This window comes from Wolffia australiana, chromosome 9 (assembly GCF_029677425.1).
Source record: "Wolffia australiana isolate 7733 chromosome 9, ASM2967742v1".
Lineage (NCBI taxonomy): Eukaryota > Viridiplantae > Streptophyta > Magnoliopsida > Alismatales > Araceae > Wolffia > Wolffia australiana.
The window spans coordinates 9,949,637-9,959,553 of record NC_135843.1 but is presented as its reverse complement, the minus strand read 5'-3'; the positions used below and the strand labels follow the sequence as shown (position 1 = coordinate 9,959,553).

At 41.9% G+C, this 9,917-nt stretch overlaps 1 pseudogene across 1 annotated transcript; it reads left to right on the top strand.

The window, feature by feature from the left end:
- Positions 1–6,288: 6,288 nt before the first annotated feature.
- LOC144707390 (flavonoid 3'-monooxygenase pseudogene) lies at positions 6,289–8,943 on the top strand (annotated as a pseudogene). Its single transcript, XR_013582471.1, has 2 exons — positions 6,289–7,223; positions 8,330–8,943. The product of XR_013582471.1 is annotated as a flavonoid 3'-monooxygenase pseudogene (transcript).
- The last annotated feature ends 974 nt before the right edge of the window (positions 8,944–9,917 follow it).

The following is a 9,917-nucleotide window of genomic DNA, read 5'->3' as shown; positions in this document are numbered from 1 at the left end:
TAGAAACATTTAAGCAACATGAAATCGGATATCTGACTGAGCTAGAACACACTTCCTTGAGAGGGACACAGTCGATGTTTGATTCTGATTCCCGGTCCTTTTGGTAAACATCATCAAGAGTTTTGATTTTTATTTTGACATTTGCATCGGGAGTTTGGTCAAATGTAGATACTATTTCAGGAAATTTGGAAAGAATGGCATCAGGATAGTCGGATGAATCACTATCTGACAGTGAGTTGAGCTGATTTGTATCAGAATCCGCATGATCCTGGGGAAGATCATGTGTAGACGTAGCTACAGATATTGGTTTTTCCTCGTTTTTATTTCCAACGGAGTTGGAATTAGAAACTGAGGAGAAGCCAGTATCTGAGTGAGAAATGGGATTATTTGAGCGAGAAGTTGTAGAACTTCCCAAGATGCCAGCTGTTGATCGCTGTTCAAAAGGAAAAGAATTTTCATAGAAGACAACATGACGTGAAATATAAAGTTTACCTGTTTGTAGAGAAAAACATCTGTAGCCCACATGCACTGAGCTATACCCCATGAAGACACATGTCTCTGATCGATCTTCAAGCTTGTTGTTAGCATATGATCTTAAATATGGATAACAAAGACATCCAAAAGTTCTCAAAAAACTATAATCAGGTTTACTGTTAAAAAGGACTTCATATGGTGATTTATTTTGCAATACTGGTGTAATCATTCTATTTATAAGAAAAACAGAAGTAGCTGCTTCATCCCAAAAATATGTAGGCATATGAGCTTGTTTCAACAATGCTAATGACGTTTCTATAATATGACGGTGCTTTCTATCGGCTGTGCCGTTCTGCTCAGGTGTGTATGGACAAGAAACGATGGATTATTCCTCTTTTTAGGAATGAATTCAGGGATTGGAACTCTCCTCCCCAATCCGACTGTAGAGATTTAATTTTACTGTTCAGCTGTCTTTCTACTCTAGTAGAGAATTCACAAAGGTAGAGAGTAAATCACCTTTTCTTTTTAAAGGATAGAGCCATGTGTATTTGCTAAAATCATCAATGAACACGACATAGTAGGAGTAACCAGATTTGAATAAAACTGGTGAAGGACCCCATAAGTCTGATTGTATAACTTCTAAAAACTGAGTGGAAGTATGAAAAGTGGGTTTGAAGGGTAATTTGTGTGATTTAGCCAAATTGCATGATTCACAGACTAAAGTTTTTTTAACTGAGAAACAGGTAATCCAAATTTATTAATTGTAGAGATCAACGTTCGAAGTGGGGATGACCAAGTCTGGCATGCCAGGTGTTGGATGACGCCTTCTCCACGAAGACAGCTTTGGGAGCATGGGAGAGTCAAGATAGTAGAGCCCATCTTTAACTCTCCTTTGAGTAGAACTTGATGAGTTGTTTTGTCCTTCACAAGACAATAAAAATCATGAAATTCAATGAAAATATTGTTGTCTCGTAAATCTGTGTATGGAAAGTAAATTTTTAGTGATTTCTGGGACATGTAGGATATCTTTTAAGTAAAGAATTATTGGAAGTAGAAATTTTAGAGGAGCCAATGGATAGAATTTTCAGACCTGTTCCATTACCTATATGTAGTTGGTCATTGTGCTGAAAAGGAATGGGTTGACCCAGGCTGGCTTCACTTGCAGTGACATGATGCGTGGCGCCGCTATCGGGGTACCATCCCTGATTTTCAGATGTTGCAATGTAGGCCTATCTCTGTGGATTTCATATTGCCATGTTGGGTGCAATGCTTTGGAGGTCTGGACACTCTCTGGCCCGATGGCCAAAATTTCCACAAAGTTGGCATCGAGGTTGGAATCTCTGATTCCTTCCTCTGCCTCTTCCTTGCCCTTGATAATTCTTGGCTTGGTTGTTTCTTGAGCCACTTCCTTGTTGACTTTGTTGTGCCTGTAGACTATTGGCGACTGGAGGGAAGGTGCTCTTTTCATCCTCTTGTTCGAAATTCAAGAATGCTTCATGTGCCCTCAGGTTAGTGATAATTTCATCGAGTTTTAGATGTCCCAGGTTTGCATTTACGCTGACCACAAACTGAGTATACGAAGATCCTAGTCCCCTCAAGAAAGTGTAAATAGTTGACGACTCTGGGACTGGGTGACCCATTTGCTCAAGGGACTCTATCACACTTCTAAAATGTTGAATATAGTCCTCAATTGATCGCGTACCTTTCTTCATATTGTGTAGTTGTCGCTGCAAGTCCATCATCCTTATTTGATTCCATCCGGCAAAAGTAGTCTCCAGATTATCCCATGCTTCTCGTGTGTATCTCGCTTTGTTGATGTGCGGAAGTACAGATTCAGAAATTGTCTGGTGAAGAAACCCCAGGACTTGCTGATCTATCCTCCACCAATTCTTGAATTCTGGGTTCTCGACTATGTTGCCATTTGCATCTGCAATTGAAATAGGAGGTGAAGCTCCTTCAACGAATTTCATTAAATCATACCCGTGCAGAACTGGGATGATTGCTCCCTTCCACATTTGATAGTTGCTGCTGCTCAATCTCGGATGGATTGAGATTCCGGGTGGGATGGCAACAGGGACTTGTCCCACAGTTGCAATGCAGGTTCCTGCGGTGGATCCAATAGGCGTGGAGACGGTGGAGCTTTCCATTGTCGGCTTAATTTCCGAACCTTGCTCTGATACCATGAAAGATTCCGACCACGTCGTATGCCGCAGAGCGAACAGAGAAGAAGAGAGATGGAGAGAAGAGAAGAGAGAAGAAGATGTGAAGAGACTAGAGTGAGAGAGAGAGAAGAGAGGAACAAGACACCCACACTAGCGATTCAATGATCGTTGTATTCCTACACTTATCATCTAACATTGGTGGTTTATTTATATGTTTATAAGTAGCTAAATATAGCAATGTATATATATATCCGTTGTGGCTGTTACAACGGATATATATTCGAAATACCGTTTAAAGATCTTGACCGTTATAGTGATTGGGGGGCACCGATCCAACGGCTGGATCAGTGCCGTGGACCTTTCATTATAACGGTACAATAGAAATCTAATCCTGACCGTTGGATCCTGTTCTATGTTTAATCCTAACTATATTTCATCCTATCTATGTTTGGACTTATATGATTTCCTAATATCTATTATCTAACGAGTATAAATATAACATCAATCATTACTAATCTAATCTTGTTTAGAGTCCTATCCAGCGGCTTCGTCTCTGCGAGTCTGCGACTCCTCATTACGTAGAACCCAGTTCAAAGCCAGATGAAGCCACCAGATACCGTGTGCACGGTTAGATTTTGATATTTTATGGTCGTGATGCCGTTATGCTATCGCAGAAAGAGGGAGATGAAAAGAAAATCCACCGTGAGATGTCGAGCCCGGAGATGCAACTGGCTGTACCACCGGGCGTAGGTTGTAGAGGAGTTGAGCAACGTGGCCCTCGAACGTCTTGGAGAGGAATGGCATCGAAGCAACAAACAAGGTCAACGACCTAGGCGGGACCCAGGGGTGCAGTTCGCATCGTGGACATCCGGACTAGAGATAAAGCGCGATCAGGGACGTCCGAAGAAATGAGGTTGCCGCCGTCCAGTTGAAATCTTCGAATGTCTTGAGAAGGGTTGCGTGGGGTCGTTAGGTCTACGACAAGGCTTTGCACGGATCCAAGGAAGAGACTCACGATCAATGACAACCAAGTCAAGAGTCGAGGGATTCAGCGGTAAGGTAAGGCTTTCCCAAGGCGGGGTTGATTCCCATGCACGCCATGAAGGCTCCAATTCTTTCTCCGAGGAGGGAAAAGATAGAACGAAGGGGCAAAGTCTAACCACACAAACATTCTTGTTCTAAAACAAAAACTGCCTGTTCAACAATTCAGATTTAGATCCCCTCTTCTTATAGTGGAAAAGGGGGAACGGTTATGAGTCCATGGTGGGCCTCTATTAAGGGGAAGTTTATTGGGCTTCCCCTTAAGAGGATCCTTTAGGGGGAAAGAAGTCAACATTTGCTCCCCCCCTTTAAAGGTGTAGATCAACACCAAACAACACAAACATAAACAAATATGGGGGAGGCCCATACACGCACAGGAGGGGACCTCCCTACAGTCAAAGACGACAACGAGAAAAGTAAAGAAATGACAAAATGATGGGCCCATACATGAAGAATAGGCTGTCATAACCATAAAAGAACACGACGCATAGCAAGACAAAACGAATGCGACTTTCTCAAACTTGATAGCAGAAATGTGGATTCTTAATATTGGCTCGAGCCTCATGACATGGTTGATGACAAGTCTGGACGCGCTCAACTGGATGGTCCTCCATCAAATCAAATAATCATAATTTTAAATTTTGTTTCATAATACCTTTTAATAATACCAAGAGCTCACGTAACACCTAATGTTCTTAACATATTGAATATAATGCACTAAGTTTTACCAACATTATAATTATTATCCAGTTAGAGGTGGAATGAAATAATCATAAATTTAAAATTTGATTCATAGTAGTTTTTTAATAATACCATGAGCTGATGTAACACATATTTTTCTTAACATATTGAATAATGCAGTAAGTTTTACACATTATAATTCTTATTTAGTTAGAGGTGGAATCAAATAAACGTAAATTTAAATTTTGAATCATAATATTTTTTTATAATAATACTATGAGCCGAAGTAACACCTATTCTTCTCAACATATTAGACATAACGCACTAAGATTTTTCAACATTATAACTATTATCTTGTTACTGGTGGACTTAAATAATTATAAATTTAAATTTTGAATCATAATATATTTTTAACTATTACGAAGATATCATACAATTGGTAGCCCTCAAAAATTGCTTCAGAGTATTACGAACAGAGCTTGATACTGGGTAAGAAAATGAGAAATCCTTTAACATAAAAAATTAATGATCTGACTACGAAGAACAAGTGGCCGGTGAAAAAGAAAGATATGATGAAGATGGAAGAAGAAGAAGAAGCCAAACAATGATGTTATAGATAGAAAATTATTGATGACCATGAATGTGACATTCTATATAATATATTTTTCACTGTTTACTGTTACGTCGTTAGGAGTTGGTGAAACTAGTTGTCATGATAATTAGATATCGATGAGGATTATTATGACATTTAGAAGTCAAACAGTTGAAAACAACTTAAAACTTAAAAAAGAGAGCAATATTGTTGAGAGTCCTTTTCTCCGTGAATATGGGGTAGATGAGATTAAAGAAGTTTCGGACCTTTCGGTGGTCCACCGCGGATGTTTCCTAGGGTAACCATTATATGTTGCACGTATACAATTTAGAGTATCTGACCATTACGATCCTCAAATCTAAATTTCAGACGTCAATTCAGTCACTTGACATTAACAAGGATCTGCATGATCGCCGGTGTGTCCTTCTTTACGACGTTTTGAGCTTTCTCTGGTCCTGGAGAGGTGCGCTTTTCATTCTGGAATAAATTGCTCTTATTCTGTTATTACACCTCCCTTCAAGCATTCATACCCTATTTTACCACGGCATCAACAATGTCATGTCACTCTATGTCAAGTGATTTGGTTAGATTCTGATAATTGACCTCCGGTGCCCTCTCCCTCGGAAAAGTAATAGAGCTAAGAGGATAAATACTTCAGAGTCAAAGTTTGGAGAGCTTTGAAAGAAAGATCAAAAGGCGGGTGAAGCAGAAATATACGACGGAGATGGAAGAAGAAGAGCCTCAAATCCATGGCAATAACTTTGCCTAATGGACTACGACAGAAAAATAGGCCTGCCAATTCGATAATTTGTCGAAGAAACAGAACGAGAAACCGAATGACTCAATATTGTCGTCACTGTAAGTCAAGTGGTTTGGTAAGATTTTTATAAGTGACCTGACGTGCCCTCTCCCTCGGAAAAATATGATGGCAAAGAGGAGAAATCCTTCAGAATAAAAGTTTGGGGAGCTTTGAAAGAAAGAAACAAAGGTGGGTGAAGCAGAAGTAAACGACGAAGATAAAAAAAAAAGAAGAATAGCCTCAAATCCATCGCAATGCTTTTGCCCATTCGAGAATTTGTCCGAGAGACAGAACGAGTGACCGAGAATGACTCAATATTGTGGTCAGGTCTGAACGTAAATCGATTACAACGTCTGGGAGAGAGAATGAGAGAAAGAGAAAGAGAGGGAGCAAGGGGGAGAGAGCGAAAGATATTTGAGAGATATTACTCGTTTTTTTTTCCCACTTGGCATGATTTTTTTATTACATTCACGCACCGAGATACCTCAACGGTTCGGGTCGAGTTTTCTTGCCCCAAACCGTCGGCTATAAAAGAGACCGCGATTGCCAAAACCAACAGGCAAACATGGCGAATCTCATCTCAACGTTTCTCGCCGGTACTACCATAGCCGGCGCATCCCTTCTATATTGTTTTCTCATGAGCTTTCTCCGGATGAGGAAACGTCTGCCACCACTGCCGCCTGGTCCCAAGGGATGGCCTGTTCTGGGCAACTTTCCCAACCTCGGGAGAAAACCTGACGAGGCCGTAGCCGCTCTCGTTCTCAAGTATGGACCCATGGTAAGCCTTCGATTGGGCAGCGTACAGGGAGTAATAGTCTCGTCAGGGGCTGCCGTCGCCGGATTCCTAAAGGGCCATGACGTCAATTTCTCCTCCAGGCCGTTCAGTACGTTCGCCCAGCTCGTATGCTACAATCAACAAGACATGGGCACAGCACCGTACGGACCCTTTTGGATTGACATGAGAAAGATTTGCATGTCCAAGTTATCCGGGCGAGCCATTGACGAGACCCACCTGTCGCGAGAAAAGGAAACGGCCCAACTTGTTCACGCCCTCATATTGGGAGGTAACAAGGCTATTGAGCTACGCAAGAACCTGAGAGAGTGGTCGACAAACGTTTTTTCGATGATCCTTATTGGAAGACGTCTGTTTTGCGGTGACGATCAGAGAGATGGTGCGGAGCTGACAAAACTCTTAGAAGAGATAAAGGTCATGATGAATGCGTTCAACGTTGGAGACTTTTTCCCGTGGTTGTCGTGGGTAGATATCCTGGCCCACTGCCGGATGAAATCTCTCGCCCAGCGGTTTGACAAGTTTATGGACAGGATAATCACAAAGCATAAGCGAAACCTTGGCAACGCCGATCGCCATGGACCCAAGGAGGACATGCTCACCATGACGTTGAACATGATAGGCCAGCCATTCGGTGAAGATGGCAGGTTCTTCTCTGAGAACGATATCAAAGCCCTCTTTCTTGTAAGCGCTCTCTCCCTCTAGCTACCTCTCTTCTCTCTCTCCTTCTCTCCCTTTCCCTCTCTCTCTCTCTCTCTCTCTCTCTCTCTATATATATATATATATATATATATATATGTATATATATATATATTTGTTCTGTTCGTCCTTCCCTCTCCATACGTATAGATCTATCTCTCTTCTCTTCCCCCCTCTCTCGCTCTCTCTTTTTCTTTATATGTTTTCTCTCTTCCTTCCTCCCTCTCTAGATATATGTCTCTCTCTCTTTTCTCCTTCCTCTCTCTCTCTCTCTCTCTCTCTCTCTCTCTCTCTCACTCTCCTTTTTCCTCTCCCTCTCCCTCTACCCCTCCCTCTCACTCTCTAACTCTATATCCTTATTCCTCAAAGTCTGTCTGGCTCGCTAACTCAATCCTCCTCTCTCTTTAACTCTCTACCTCAATCTCTCACTGACTTTCTATCCGTCTCTCTCAGAGTCACTCTCACTGAATCACTCAGTCCTCTCCCCCTATGTCGATCTCCAACTTCGTCTTCTATCTCTTTCTATCGCAGTATCCAACTGATTCTCTCTTGTTTAGAATGGAACAGTATAAGTAGAAGAGTACAACTGATTCTCGCAGTGTATAACTCACACCCTCCCACATCAAGGAAGGAGAAAGAGAAGTACGTAAGAATAAATCAAAACACAAAGGAACTCTAATATTCTTCCTCCTGTCAAAATTCTATAAGATGTCGCACCAATATAGAGGCCTGAAATGACCTTGCGATACATAGCAGAGAAGAGGCGTTATTTCCCAACATAACGAAAGAAAAATGGATGAACATTTTTTTCCGTTTCTTCTTCCCCTGTAACTTCTGCATAAAGGCCAACAATAGACAACTTTTGGAGAGCGGTCAGAAAAAAGAAGAAACTGCAATTTACCCTTGGGAAACAAGCAACGAGCTGGTCTAGATACTTCGATCAGGCTCCATTACTAACATCCTTTTCTCTCCTTTATCTTTATCTTTCACCCTCTCTCACTTCCTCTCTATCTCCCCCCCAGCTCTCTCTCTCTCTCTCTCTCTCATTCTTCATGTGCACTTTATAAGATGGATTTCGTCGGAGTTTGCAGGACTTGTTCATAGGGGGCTTGGACACGACGGCAACCTTCGTAGAGTGTGGACTTGCCGAGTTGATCCGACAGCCAGAGACTCTAAAGTCAGTGCAGGAAGAGATAGACACAGTGGTGGGAAGAGGGAGACTGGTGTTGGAGAAAGACCTTCCTGCCTTCCTCTTGTGCAGGCAGTAGTGAAGGAGGTTCTCCGCGTGAACACGGGGGGGCCACTCGCTGTGCAGCGAGTGGCCGCAGAGAACTGTGAAATTGGAGGATACCACATCCCAAAGGGAACCGTCATCTTCCTCAACCTGAGAGCTATCTGCGAAGACCCTGCAGTCTGGCCAAGACCGCTTGAGTTTTGGCCTGAGCGTTTCCTCGCCGGAGGGGATAACGCTGGAGCCGAGTTCAGGGGAAGTGGGTTACAATTTATTCCATTTAGTGCGGGAAGGCGTATTTGCCCGGGTATCAACCTGGGCCTGCGCACATTGCCTCTCCTAATTGCAACTTTGGCGCATGCCTTCGACTGGAAACTCCCAAGGGTAGAACCAAAGGACATAAGCTTGGAAAAGATTGGAGTTGTATCGCCTGAGCTTGCCAATCCCTCATTGCGCGTCCTGTTCCCAGACTGAGAAATCAGCATACACGGACAAAACATTGCTTTAACCTGTGAAGTGAAGAGCGGCCGGGCTTGTCCATCATTAGTCGTTTGGTGTATGTCATGCGCTTTAGTTGTTTCTTGTCTTCTTTGTGAGCCTCCTGATGAATCCGCCGTTACCTGTGCTTTTCTCTGTGATTTTGCATCTTTCTACAGTCTGTATTGTGATCCATGAGTTATTTTGAACTGTGTGAATTTGGCATCTGGGGAATTCTCAAATATTTATGACGCCAGGATTATTTTTTGTCTGGGTTATTGTAATCCACTTTGACTTTGATCCCGAAAGTTGCTTCAAAGCTGAAGACATATTTACTTCAAAGCTGTGAACTTTAATCAAATAATAATAAGAGGTCTATTAGTAGAGCCTGGATTTGCAGCTATATACGATTCTTTAACGTAATTTTCTCTTGGCTGGCAGTACGTTTTATCATTCATACAGAACTTGATTCTTCGAGCCACTCTTATGAGACCTCATCCGGGCAGCTACTTTTGACCAGAGAATTGTGGGGGGGGGGCAGTATAGACTACAGAATGAAAATAAAAATTACTCCAATTTAACGTATGAACCAAACATAATTATTTATTTGATTTACGTAGATTAAGATTTCATTAGAAAAGTACATGTGGAGTTAATGCTCTGTCTTTGCCCTAAAAGGATGTATAAAATTTTGTTTCGTATTAGAGCTGCACTGGGATGATGAGATTTATGTAGAATTTCAAAGATTTAAAGTTTTTAGGATTGAAAACTTATGGGTGTGCTACTAACGTCCACAAAGCAGACCATAATTAGATAAAGTATTTAGAGATTTTACCCCACGGTGTCATTGAATATATGGAACAGTGCCTTTTTAAAAGTATTGGAGAGAGTTAGTATTTATGGATCTGACACAATGGAAGAAGATGGCAGTACCACCAAATTTTATCCCGAACTCCATCCAGATGTTTCCA